Source organism: Polypterus senegalus, chromosome 3 (assembly GCF_016835505.1).
Source record: "Polypterus senegalus isolate Bchr_013 chromosome 3, ASM1683550v1, whole genome shotgun sequence".
In the NCBI taxonomy this organism is placed as follows: domain Eukaryota; kingdom Metazoa; phylum Chordata; class Cladistia; order Polypteriformes; family Polypteridae; genus Polypterus; species Polypterus senegalus.
In genome coordinates this window covers 266,450,915-266,465,307 of record NC_053156.1, presented here as the reverse complement: position 1 = coordinate 266,465,307, position 14,393 = coordinate 266,450,915, and the positions used below count along the sequence as shown (strand labels likewise).

At 42.7% G+C, this 14,393-nt stretch overlaps 1 long non-coding RNA gene across 1 annotated transcript; it reads left to right on the top strand.

The window, feature by feature from the left end:
- Window positions 1–7,806: 7,806 nt before the first annotated feature.
- LOC120526897 lies at window positions 7,807–11,901 on the top strand. The gene is made up of 2 exons (XR_005633224.1): window positions 7,807–7,907; window positions 11,640–11,901. It is a non-coding gene; the product is annotated as an uncharacterized LOC120526897 (long non-coding RNA).
- The last annotated feature ends 2,492 nt before the right edge of the window (window positions 11,902–14,393 follow it).

Genomic DNA, 14,393 nt, shown 5'->3' with positions numbered 1-14,393 from the left:
TGAGAAAAATATACTTTAGCTTACATTTACTGACGGTTGACGCGGTTACAGACGGGAAGCATATGACAAAGACTTTATCCAGGTGGGAATCTGGATCAACACAGTCTGCCATTTTTCGTCACCACGCTGGGAGGTTTTTCGGAACTTTGCCGACATGTACTTCAAAGGGTGGCTGTTGTCCAAGCCTTTTATACTGCTGGTCTTCTCTGTTTCCAAACAAGGGCAGGAAAGGGCTGAACTCTACCTCCACAAAATACAGGAATAGCAAAAATGCCTACATGCCAGTTCTCATTCTCCCAACAAGGAAAGGAGATTTTGTACTGACAGAGGACAGAAATACTGAAATACTGTACTGTGTATAAGGCGACTATACGATCCTCCAGTTGTCTTTGGCTATCTAGTCTATGCTTGGTTGGCAATTCTAAATGCTGAGCCCCTATGTGCCAAACTTAGCATACAAATGTGAATGGAGACTTTTAACAGTGTTGTTCAGGTGTGTGACATAAAATATTAAAGAAAAATTTATTATAACACCACACAGCCAGGCCTGATTACTGCCAGACCCATTGAATCAAGAGATCACTTAAATAGAACCTGTCAGCCAATGTGCAGTAGGCCAAAAGATCCCAAAAAGGAAGACATTATGCCACGATCTGAAGGAATTCAGGAGAAGGTGAGAAACAAAGCAATTGACATCGATCAGCCTGGAAAAGGTTATAAAGCCATTTCTAAAGCTTTGGGACTCCAGTGAACCACAGTGAGAGCCATTATCCACAAATGGAGAAAACAGTAGTGAACCTTTCCAGGAGTGGCCGGCATACAAAAATTACCCCAAGAGCACAGCGACGACTCATCCAACAGGTGACTAAAGAGGCCAGAACAACACTTAAAGAACTGCAGGCCACACCTTTCCTTAGTTAAGGTCAGTGTTCATGACTCAACCATAAGAAAGAGACTGGCATGCATGGCAGAGTTCCAAGGCAAAAACCACTGCTGACCAAAAAGAACATAAAGGCTTGTCTCACTTTTGCCAAAAAAACATCTTGATGATCCCCAAGACTTTTGGGAAAATATTCTGTGGACTGATGAAACAAAAGTTTAACTTTTTGGAAGGTGTGCATCCCCGTTACATCTGGCGTAAAAGTAACACAGCATTTCAGAAAAAGAACATCATACCAACAGTGTGTTGGTAGTGTGATGGTCTGGGACTGCTTTGCTGCTTCAGGACCTGGACGACTTGCTGTGATTCATGGAACCATGAATTATGCTCTCTACCAAAAAATCCTGAAGGAGAATGTCTGGCCATCAGTTTGTGACCTGAAGCTGAAGTGCAGTTGGGTTCTGCAGCAGGACAATGATTCAAAACACACCAGGAAGTCCACCTCTGAATGGCTTAAAAAAACAAAATGAAGGTTTTTGGAGCGGCCTAGTCAAAGTCCTGCCTTAAATCCAATTGAGATGCTGTGGCATAACCCTAAAAAGCGGTTCATGCTCAGAAACCCTCCAATGTGGCTAAATTGAAACAATTCTGCAAAGAAGAGTGGGCCAAAATTCCTCCACAGCGATGTGAAAGAACCATTGCCAGTTATCTGCTGTTGTTGCTGCTGAGGGTGGCACAACCAGTTATTATGTTTAGGGGGCAATTACTTTTTCACACAGGGCCACGTAGGTTTGGGTAGTTTTTTTTTTTCCATAATAATTAAAATCATCACTTAAAAACTGCATTTTGTATTTACTTGGGTTATCTTTGTCTAATATTTAAATTTGTTTGATGATCTGAAACAATTAAGTGTGTCAAACATGCAAAAAAAAATAAATTGAGAAAGGGGCAAATACTTTTTTCATAGCATAGTATGCCACTGCACTTTTTTTGTATTCAGACACATTTGGTGAGCAAGCCCAGTGGGTCTGCAACAGGGGTTCTTAAACTTTTTAATCTGATCACCCAAATTTGAAAATTGGTACCATACTGAGGCCCAAGAAGAGGATCCTTATCATAACGACAGTGGAGTCATAAGCCGCTTTTCCACTGCATAGTACGGCACGACACGGTTCAGTACAGCTCACCTTGGTTCGGCTCAGTTCAGCTCGGTTTGCGTTTTGACTGCAGTTTAGTACCGCTTTAGAGTGGGCGGGATTATTCACGTGTCGTTATAGTTGCGCCGCCTCTACTGCTCGCTCTTCATTTTTTTTAACTTGTCCCTACAGTGTTTGTAAGTCCTATGGTAGCCGTGTGCGGCCAAGAGCTGAGCGACCTCCTGGAAATTTTTCATTCGCGTGCCCATCCAGCTCTCGCTGGATCCGCTCCTCGGCTACCAACGAGAGGAATGTCTGTACTTCCTCAACAGACCACGGAACAGCCATTTTTGGTTAAAACCAGTTCGAACCTTCGCGGGTCTGTTGTGTCTCGTGTCGCAAGTTCAGTGACGCAGTAATGAGGATTTTCTCCGGCCAATCAGTGACCAGCAGAGTTTACACGTCACATTTTGGTAACGGTTCGGCACGCTTGGAACCTCGGCTGAAGTGGTAATAAAAAAAGGACCAGGTACCAGGTACTGTTCCCAGTGGAAAGCCCCGCAAAAGTGAGCTGTACTGAACCGTGTCGTGCCGTACTATGCAGTGGAAAAGCGGCTATACAGAGAAATTTAACAATGGACAGAAAAAGCAAACGTTTTTGTTTCTATTTATGCATATTTCTTGCATGAATATTAATAAAAGAAAAATGTAAACAAGTGTATAAATAAAATAGTTCTCCATTTTCCAAACCTATTTATCCTGAGCTAGGCAGCTGGAGACTATCTCAGCAAGCGAAGGGCACAAGGCAGGAACGATCTCTGAACAGGCTGCATGACCATCAGAGGATGAACACACTAAACAGGGCAACTTTGCATTGCCAATCCAACTAACGTGTAGTATTTGTAATATTCTGATATTTCATTTTTTTTCTTTCAGTTTTTACTAACCTAAACTTTAAATTTTAACCTCTGACAGTTTACTGCCTGCCTTTTCAGCATGTTAGGTCATTCATTGCATTTCAGCTGATTACATTTGAAGAAAAACTGAGTCAGTGTACATTTATGTGCTTGGCAGTCATTTTATGCAAAGTGATACAACCAACAAATTCAACATAATCAAGTAAATGTCAGTCTGGGGACTCATTTACAGGACAAGGTGACAGAATTAATCATAACAAGTGAATAGCTCAGAACAAAACACAAACTAGTTACAATTCTTAGATTGCAAAACTTAATGGCAAATTAGACAAAAATTCCCCAAACGAGAGCCTGCAAACATGTCTTAGCCATATCGAGCGAGTCAGCAATTTGGTTGTAAGGATCTATAGTGGTGGGCGGCACGGTGGCACAGTGGTAGCGCTGCTGCCTCACAGTTAGGAGACCCGGGTTCGCTTTTTCTCCCCGTGTCTGCATGGGTTTCCTCCGGGCGCTCCGGTTTCCTCCCACAGTCCAAAGACATGCTGGTTAGGTGGATTGGCGACTCTAAATTGGCCCTAGTGTGTGCTTGGTGTGTGTCCTGTGGTGGGCTGGCACCCTGCCCAGGATTGGTTCCTGCCTTGTGCCCTGTGTTGGCTGGGATTGGCTCCAGCAGACCCCCATGACCCAGTGTTTGGATTCAGCGGGTTGGAAAATGGATGGATGGATCTATAGTGGTAGGCAAATGTTTGGACACCCTTGCTTAAAATGGCTGCTTTTCTATATATAATCCACCAAGACACCCGACCACGGTAGAAGCGAGGTGGCAGGGGGGTGTGTACAAAGGGTTGGGACGCAACCAGTGGGAGTGTATGAGTCGCACTTAGTGGGAATTCCACGGTTTGCAGCCCGAATGGGGTTCCAACGGCTTACCCACGCCGGGTAGACACACGCTCAATGTCATGCATAATTATGTATTGAATGCTAAACACTTCTGGAAAGACACGGTTGTCTAAAACGGGTTGGTGTGAGAATACAACAGTAAGCAAATGAAAAGATGGAACTCTGGAGAGAGCAAAATACAACACAATAGTGAACCCGCGGCATAACAAACGCCGCCTAATTATTTATTGATGGTTGAACACTTCTGGAAAGACACAGTTGTCTAAAAAGGGAGGGTTTGAGGATACAACAGAGAGTGAATGAAAAGATGGAACTCTGGAGAGAGCAACATATAATTGTCCGTGAGTGAAGAAGACGCATGTTTGTCGCGGATGCGAATTGCTGTATGTAGCATGTAAAACAGTTTGCTATGGTGCACGAGGTCATGCATCGTAAATGAGAAGTCGTTTTTTAAAGATTGCTTACTTCATTGTGTTTTAACCTCAGTTGTAAAGGATTGTTTTAAGGATCCCATGGGATATCCCTCGCAAACCATTTTACACGCTGCATATGGCGATTCACCTCCGCGAGAAACATGCCTCTATGAACAGTCAACGTGGCTCGGAGGTACATGAGGCCTCCACGACAGACAAATATAAATGACACTGTTCTTTCTGTGTCGCGTCCGAATTCGTGGGCGTGGCTCTGCGAGTTGTCGTCGTATCCAATGGTCTTGGAGTTGGTGGGTGTGGCTCCTCCCTGCGCGCCATAGGTGTCTTACTTGTCGGCAGCTTAGTGAATCCACACCCCTTCTGGCGTGTTTTCCATGGGTGTCTTGCCTTTCCATGGGTGTCTTGCCTTAGTGAATTATATATATAGATTTTTGTGTTTAGGGTCTGTGTGCATGCATGTATCTATGTATGTGTGTATTAATCTTAAAGTGCAATAGTAGGCCAACCCGGTAACGAACTTGATGAGTACACTTACCCCTGAAGAAAACAGATAAAGGGTAAGTAAAGGAAAATATCACGATAATACAACCTTCTTCTTCTTCTTGTTCCATCCGCACTGCACTCCGTGGGTTATCCCTGCATCTAGTTTTACCACTGATCCTAGATATTTAAATTTACCCAATCTTTTCAATAGCTCTCCCTGCAGGCTAACTTCTGAATTCTGATCATCATTAAACCTTATATATCCTGTCTTATTCTTATTTATCTTCAATCCTCTGTCTTCCAAAGCCCTTACCCATTCTTCCAACTTCCTTTGCACTTACTCTTTTCTGGTGCTTCACAACACAATGTCATCAGCCAAAAGCGTGCACCAAGGGGATTGGTCTTGTATCCTACGAGTCAATACATCCATAGCCAGATCAAAGACATAAGGACTTAAGGAAGACCCCTGGTGTGTCCCACTCTAACTGGGATCTTGTGTGTTACCCCAGTTCTCACTCCTTCATGCATATCCTGGACAAGTCCTCATATACTTCTCTGGTACTTCTTTCTCTGTCATGTACCTCAAGACCTTTTGATGTAGCCCAGAAGCCTTCTCCAAATCAATAAACACCATATGTTTTTCTTAGTGCTTCTCTATGAGCTGTTTCAAAGGAAAACAGTGCATCAGCTGTTCCTCTCCCTGACATAAAAGCAAACCGCTCCTCCCCTATGGGGGTCTCTTTCCTAAGTCTTCTCTTTTTAAATCTTTCCCAAATTTTCATAGTGTGTGCCATCAGCTTTATCCCTTTATAGTGTCCACAATCCTGAATGTCACTCTTCTGCTTATAAATGGGTACAATCACACTGTTCTTCCATTACTCTGGTGTTCTCTCCTGTTCATAGATCTTATGCATTAGATCCCACAACACATCTGCTCCCTCTTCTACTAAACTCTTCCACACTTCTTTTTTTTTTATCCAGTCCATTTTTCATTTGTTTCAGTGCCTCCCTTATTAAATCCTTCCTTATTTCTGGTACAAGCCCTTCATTTGAGACTCCATCCCCAAATACTACCGTTGGATTTTCTTCATTCAACAGCTTTTCATTGTACCTCTTCCATCTATTCTTGATCCTATCCTGCTTATTCAAGACCACACCTTGCTCATCTTTCACATGCTTTATCTGACTAAAATCCTTCCCAGCCTTGTTCCTAACCTTCATTATTCTAAACATCCTACTCTCTCCAATTTTCCATACACCTCCTGCAAAGCCTGTGCCTTGGCTCTTGCTACTGCCCTCTTGGTCTCCTTGTTTGTCTGTCTGTACATTTCTCTATCTTCCTTCTCCCCTGATTGGTACCATTTCTTACAAACAGATGCATAGAGAATTAATGCAGGAACACACTGCCGGACAAGAACTAAACACCTCTCATCTTGTGACAATGGAAGTGAAAAGCAATTTGTTTTGCATGGAGAAACACAAGATTCACTTCAAATTCAGTTTTGCAGGAAATATTTTGCTCAGCACTAAATGTGATTTATGTTTAAATAATAAAAATTGAGTTGTTTGCAGTTTAGCAGGACCTGATGGCTCTCATACATGCAGCATATAAACTAGATGTTTCTAGAAGGTCCGTATATACTGACAAAATTTTTTGACAAACAGTTCATCATTAATATGTGCTGTATGTACCGCAATGGCCAAAAATATTGGGACCTTTGCACTTTTTCTAAATAGCTTACATTTTAGTCTAAATTAATCAGATTTGTACATACTTCACTATTCATATTATTGAACTTTGGAATTCCATTCAGAAATAAACATATCTTTAATATCAAAAAATGAGACTGACAAAATTATTGACACCCTACACTTAATATTTGGTAGCACAACTACTGGGAAGAATAAGTGCACTGAAGAACTTCCTATAGCTTTCTAAATCTCTCTACTAACAGTTTAATACACACTACTTTTGCAAACTGCTCCAGCTCTCCTGGATTTGAAGGATGCCTTCTCCTAACTGCAGTTTTCAGATCTCTCCACAACTATTCAATGGGATTTAGACCCATTTAGCATTTTGTCTTCAACTATTCCTGAGTCCTTTCTGAATTTTGTTTTGGATTCTTTTCCATTTTCGATGTAGACCCAGGTTTCTGACAGTAGGTTCAATGTTGCACTGCTTGGTAATCTCCCGATTTCATGATGCCCTGCACAGACTCATGACATCCAGCTCCGGTGACAACAAGGCAGCCTCAAAACATGTTTGAGTGTATGAATGATCTTCATTTTGTTTTCAGTAAATAAAGAGTCTTACTTTACCATAAATTAATATTGTCTCATCTCTCCACAGGACATTCTACCAGAAGGATTTTGGTTCATTGAGGTGCATTTTGGGGAACTCCAGTTGGGCTTTCTTATGTTTGTCTGGCAGCAGTAGGCTCCTACCATCCAGCCCCCTTTTAGTGAATTGATGACAAATGGTGGGCCTTGAAACCTTGTGTGTGAAGATCAGCACTTGAATCCGTATGGAAATTGTTTGCAGTTCTTTCATCACAACTCACACAATCCTCTGCAAATCCTGGACCAATTCTTCTCTTGTGTTCACATCCAGAGACATTTTCTACAGTGCAGTGTCCCACAGACGTCTGGATAACCTTGCATTGAGTTAGGGCTGCCAACTGTCCTCATTTTCCCGGAAATGTCCTCATTTTTAATGTGCCATGGACTGTCTGGGAAGAATTTTGCCTCCTAAAATTTGAAAATCTCCATATCCATATCATTGATAAAAACTGAAAGCTGTACACCAATCAGCATTTGTGGAAGTAGTGTGCACACTTTTTTCCCAGAATCTTCACTTCCATTCCGGTAGTAAACAATGCAGATATTGACGAAAATAGTCAATGTCAGTCCAACTTGGCTTTTTCACTTCATCTTTTGCATTCAGCTTTATCTTCTTGTCGAGTAGACAGTTCATTAAAAATGTTGTTCCTTTCCTTAATTATTTGTAATCCTAATTCACCGTAACTAAGTGAATTTATTCAAAATTGAAATTACAATTTCACATTTTCTATGTGAGATTTTATTTTGATTCTTCTTTCAGCAGCTTCATTAGACAAGAAATTTCATACATCCAGGAACAGTCCATCGTATTTAAGTGCGAGTAAGTACTGCTTTGTAATATTTTAATGGAAAATATTGTTATTACCACCCATTGTTTCAAAATGGATTTATAATTGTAATAATTGAGTCAACTATTAAAGTTTCAGTTAATTAAAAAAAAATCACACATTTATTCTCTCATATAAATGCAATATATTTTTAGTTATCAGTTGATCAAGTAATAAATCACTTGGTCAAGTAATTTAATAATATTTTAATAATTCTTTCATTTACATAAATTCAGGAATACCCATTATGATGAAAAGAAAGTGCATCTTCATAGAATACTTGAACAACAAATATCCTTGTTTTTGAAAGGACAGAACAGATTCAATTAAAGGGCTAATGCTCCCAAGATTCAATTTCAATAGCATGCTATGTAAAGATTTCTATTTGTATTTATCCAAGAATCCAGATTAATGTATGTAGATAAATGCAAAAAACTAAATTGAAAAAAGTCAAATTATTTTCTATTTTACTTGAAGTGAATTTACCATGTGTATCATTTTTAAGTTTACCACAGATAAGCTATCCAAATAAGAATAGAAGGAATGAAGTACCCCTCCTCGAACCGCTACCTTATCGTGGTGGAGGGGTTTGCGTGTCCCAATGATCCTAGGAGCTCTGTTGTCTGGGGCTTTATGCTCCTGGTAGGGCCACCCAGGGCAAACTGGTCCTTAGTGAGGCATGAGACAAAAAGCGGTTCAGCAAACCTTCTATGATGAATTTCCCTCGTCCGGATGCGAGTCACCAGGGCCCACCTCTGGAGCCAGGCCTGGAGGTGGGGCTCGATGGCGAGCGCCTGGTGGCTGGGCCTGCACCCATGGGGCTCGGCCGGGCATTGTCCATAAAGGCAACGTGGGTCCCCCTTCCCATTGGCTCACCACCTATGGGAGGGGCCAATGAGGTCGGGTGCAGTGTGAGTTGGGTGGTAGCCGAAGGCGGGGACCTTGGCGGTCCGATCCTCGGCTACAGAAGCTGGCTCTTGGGACAAGGAATGTCACCTCTCTGAAGGGGAAGGAGCCTGATCTAGTGCGCAAGGTTGAGAGGTTTCAACTAGATATAGTCGGGCTCACCTCGACGAACAGTTTGGACTCTGGAACCAATCTCCTTGAGTTGGGCTGGACTCTCTACCACTCTGGAGTTGCCCCCGGTGAGAGGCGCCAAGCAGGTGTGGGCATACATTGCCCCCTGACTTGGAGCCTGTTCATTAGGGTTTACCCCGGTGGACGAGAGGGTAGCCTCCCTCTGCCTTCAGGTGGGGGGACGGGTCGTAACTGTTGTTTGTGCGTATGCGCCGAACTGCAGTTTGGAGTACCCACCCTTTGTGGAGTCCCTGGAGGGGGTGCTAGAGGGCATACAACTCCCTCGTTCTGCTGGGAGACTTCAATGCTCACGTGGGCAATGACAGTGAGACCTGGAAGGGCATGATTGGGAGGAATGGCCCCCCTGATCTGAACCCAAGCGGTGTTTTGTTATTGGACTTCTGTGCTCGTCACGGATTGTCCATAACGAACACCATGTTCAAGCATAGGGGTGTTCATATGTGCACTTGGCACCAGGACACCCTAGGCCTCAGTTTGATGATCGACTTTATGGTTGTGTCATTGGACTTGCGGCCACATGCCTTGGACACTCGGGTGAAGAGAGGGGTGGAGCTGTCAACTGATCACCACCTGGTAGTGAGTAGGCTTCGATGGTGGGGGAGGATGCTGTTCAGGCCTGGTAGGCCCAAACGTGTGGTGAGGGTCTGTTAGGAATGTCTAGTCCCCTGTCAGAAATAGCTTCAACTCCCACCTCCAGCAGAACTTCAACCACATCCCAAGGTGGGGGACAATGAGCCCGAATGGGCCATGTTCTGTGCCTTTATTGTTGAGGCGGCTGACCGGTGCTGTGGCTGTAAGGTGGTCGGTGCCTGTCGTGGCGGCAATCCCCGAACCCGTTGGTGGACACCGGCGGTGAGGGATGCTATCAAGCTGAAAAAGGAGTCCTAATAGGTACCGGCAGGCCAAGCAGAATGCGGCTTTGGTGGTTGCTGAAGCAAAAACTTGGGTGTGGGAGGAGTTTGGGGAGGCCATGGAGAACGACTTCCCGACAGCTTTGAGGAGATTCTGGTCCACCATCTGGCATCTCAGGAGGAGGAAGCAGTGCAGTGTCAAGACTGTATATGGTGGGAATGGTGCGCTGCTGACCTTGACTCGGGATGTTGTGGATCGGTGGGGGGAGTACTTCGAAGACCTCCTCAGTCCCATTAACATGTCTTCCAATGAGAAAGCAGAGCCCAGGGACTCGGAGGTGGGCTCCCCCATCTCTGGGACTGAGGTCACTGAGGTGGTTAAAAACTCCTTGTGGTTGTGGAACAGTGGACCAGCTCTACACCCTTAACAGGGTCCTGGAGGGTGCATGGGAGTTTGCACAACCAGTCTGCATGTGTTTTGTGGACTTGGAAAAGGCATTCGACCGTGTCCCTTGGGGAATCCTGTGGGGGGTACTCCAAGAGTATGGGGTAACGGACCCCCTGATAAGAGCTGTTCGGTCTCTGTACAACCGGTGTCAGAGCTTGGTCCGCATTGCCGGCAGTAAGTCGAACCCCTTTACAGTGAAAGTTGGACTCCGCCAGGGCTGCCCTTTGTCACCGATTATGTTCCTAACTTTTATGGACAGAATTTCTAGGCGCAGCCAGGGTGTTGAGGGGATCCAGTTTGGTGGGCTCAGGATTGGGTCACTGCTTTTTGCAGATGATGTTGTCCTGTTTGCTTCATCAGGCTGTGATCTTCAGCTCTCTCTGAATCGGTTCGCAGTTGAGTGTGAAGCGGCTGGGATGGGAATCAGTACCTCCAAATCCGAGACCATGGTCCTCGTGATCGACAGGCGGATCGGTGTGTCATGATGAAAAAGGAGATGTAAGGCAAAGCTCTCAATTTACCAGTCAATCTACGTTCCTACCCTCACTTATGGTCATGAGCTATGGGTAGTGATGAAAGAACAAGATCGCGAATACAAGCACCTGAAATGAGTTTCCTCCGCAGGGTGTCTGGGCTTTCCCTTAAAGATAAAATGAGAAGCTCAGTCATCCGAAGGGGCTCAGATTAGAGCCGCTGCTCCTCCGCATCGAGAGGAGTCAGATGAGGTGGCTCAGGCATCTGATCAGGATGCCTCCCTGGTGAGGTATTCCAGGCACGTCTAACTGGGAGGAGGCCCCGGGAAAGACCCAGGACACGCTGGCTGACCTGGGAGCACCTCGGGATTCCCCCAGAAGAGCTAGTAGAAGTGGCCAGGGAGAGGGAAGTCTGGTAATCTCTGCTCAAGCTGCTGCCCCTGTGACCTGATCTCGGATAAGCAGATGAGGATGGATGGATGGATGGATGGAATGAAGTATGTTAATTTAAGAGGCTTGACATATTCAACATGGTTAATGGGTTATTAGTTTGCCACTGACTGTGATTATGGCCATATTTGTAGTGATAAACTGTTACTAAAAGTTTCTATCATTTTAAAAAACCATAAGACATTATAAATGTGAATTATGACATCATAGGGAAAGGCGTCCTCAAAAGTCCTCATTTTTAGACCCAAATGTCCTCATTTCCAGAGAAAGAGAGTTGGCAGCCCTAAATAGAGTGGACACAGGGACATTAAGGTGTCCACAGATGGACTTGTAGCTTTGAAAATGTTTGTGCTTTGTTACAATTTTCTGTCTCACCAATTCACTTTTTTCTTTTCCCCTTTTTAGTGTGGTGCACACAGATGCAAAACAGCCCAACAAGGAACAGCTTTTCTTGATTTGAGACTGTTGAGTGTTTGCTTCTTATATTGAAGACACAAACAATGCATCACAATGAGTTTCCTTATAAAATTAATGGAGAATCACCGCCTTGAAATCCGTATACTGTAATTCTTACAACTTTTAAAAGGTGAAAATAATTATGTCCATTCTATTTTTTTATTCATGTGTGGATTAACTTTAAGCAAAATAAATAAATATGTGAATACCACGCCATTTTAATTTCAACAAATGTCTGTAAAAATTAATACATTATTTGAAAAAAGTGCAAAGGTGCCAGTATTTTTGGCCACAGCCAACTTGGTTTAAAGTTACTTGTGGACGCTGTCTTAATATCCCAACAAAGGATTTGTAATTTAATGTTATATATATAAATAATACTGTTCACTAGCATAGTAACATTTATCATTACTGATCAACAACACCTCAGTACAGACAAGTGGGACATTCTCTTAATCTTTATCACCTAATTTGTTGCTGACAGAATGGCAAGTCTGGATATCTCATCTTTGTTCATCAAATGAAAGCCTCTCTTTACTGTGAAGCAATTTTACCTTGAAGTTCACACTATTTAATCTACAATCATCTGGGGGGTGGTAGGATGTCAACATGAATTTGGACAAACAGGCTGACCTTTTTACTTTTTTATTGTGGGTGGTGGCAGCACTTCAAATTCTGAAACCAATATTTAGCCTGTCAAGTGTTGTCAACTTCTGAAAGTGTTTTCTCAGGATTTCTTCCTCATAAACAAGAATGGATTCGATCAAAGATCTGCACGAGTAGCAACAATCAATCTGAAGCAAGTATTCACAAACTGTAATATCCATCTGAATTGACAGATAGATAGAAACCTAAGAAATAACTAACAAAAAAACTCTTCTGAAACACACTCAATAATTACAGTAATAATAGACATCAGTTCTATCTTCATCCTGTGTTCCACTACTACCACCAGCTGGTCCACAGGATGTCCCATAACCGAGCCTGCATTTTAATCAGATTTTTGATTGTTGGAGCTTCTCTTGAAGTGATTTTGCTGGCCCAGCACACCACGGCACTGGCCATCAGAGTTGTATCAGTATTTCAGTATTTTAGTAGAAAAAGATCAGTCAAGGAAAATGTGAAGTCTGGAATCAGGAATAGGAATAGGAATTAAAAAATACCGACAGTGAAATAGCAGATGTGAGGAAGTAGATAACTTCCCAGTGATAGATAGGACTAATGGTGATGGTGCGAGGAACCTCATCAGAACTGGCCGATGTTAAGAGTGGTGTTCCACAGGGGTCAGTGCTAGGGCCGCTACTATTTTTAATATATATAAATGATTTAGATAGGAATATAAGTAACAACCTGGTAAAGTTTTCAGATGATACCAAGATATGTGGATTCGCAGATAAACTGGAATCTCTGAAATCATTATACAGAGACTTCAACAACACATAGGCTTGGGCAGACTTGTGGCAGATGAAATTTGACGTCAGTAAATGTAAATATTACATGTAGGAAGTAGAAATGTTAGGTTTGAATACACAATGTGAGGTCTGAAAACAGAAAATACACCTTATGAGAAGGATTTAGGACTTGTATTGGACTCTATGCTATCGACTTCCAGACAGTGTTCAGAAGACATTAAGAACACAAACAGAATGTTAGGTTATATAGCACCCTGATGTGTGGAGTACAAGTCACAGGAGGTTCTGCTCAACCTTTATAATGCACTGGTGAGGCCTCATCTGGAGTACTGCGTGTAGTTTTGGTCTCCAGGCTACAAAAAGGACATAGCAGCACTAGAAGAGTTCCAGAGAAGAGCAACTAGGCTGATTCAGGGGTAAAGGGGATGAATTATGAAGAAAGATTAGAAGAGCTGAGCCTTTACAGTATAAGCAAAAGAAGATTAAGAGGTGGCATGATTGAAGTGTTTAAAATTCTGAAGGGAATTAGTACAGTGGATCGAGACAGTGACTTTAAAATGAGTTCATCAAGAACAGGGACACAATTGTAAACTTGTTAATGGTAAATTTCACACAAACATGAGGAAGTTTTTCTTTATACAAAGAACGATAGACACTTGGAATAAGCTCAAGTAGCGTGGTAGACAGTAAGAATTTAGAGACTTTCAAAACTGGACTTAATATGTTTTTAGAAGAATTAAGTGAATAGGACTGGCGAGCTTTGTTAGGCTGAATGACCTGTTTTTATTTTTTTTTGTTCTAATATAAAGGATGTCATCTATATACAGTATATAAAATTCTTTTCGCGTTTGAAACGGAAATTACGTATGACCACAGAACATATTATAATACAGGAACTAATCACTTCATTTGTGGACGCCATTGTTATATTGTCTTTATGAATTGTTATTCTTTGTGAAAGAGTTACTTTACTGATATTGAAAAGAAGTAAACACAAACACGCCGATCTATCCCATAGAAGTGCGCCCCACGTCGCTCTCTCCCAGCCCTCCTCTCTGGACTCCAGTGCTGAGCCGTCTGCTGCCAGGCGCGTTCTGACAGAGAAGTTTTATTTATTCGTCCATGTGATTGTCACAGAAACTGCCACATTCTAACTTTTTTTTAATAAACAGTACTTGATAGAAGAAGAGATGAAGAAAACAGCTTTGCGTCTTTCTACTTTTTAACTGCACTGAGCTGTAAACAATGTGAAGATGACACCACTTTCAGTGGCGAGGTGTTGTGAGAACAA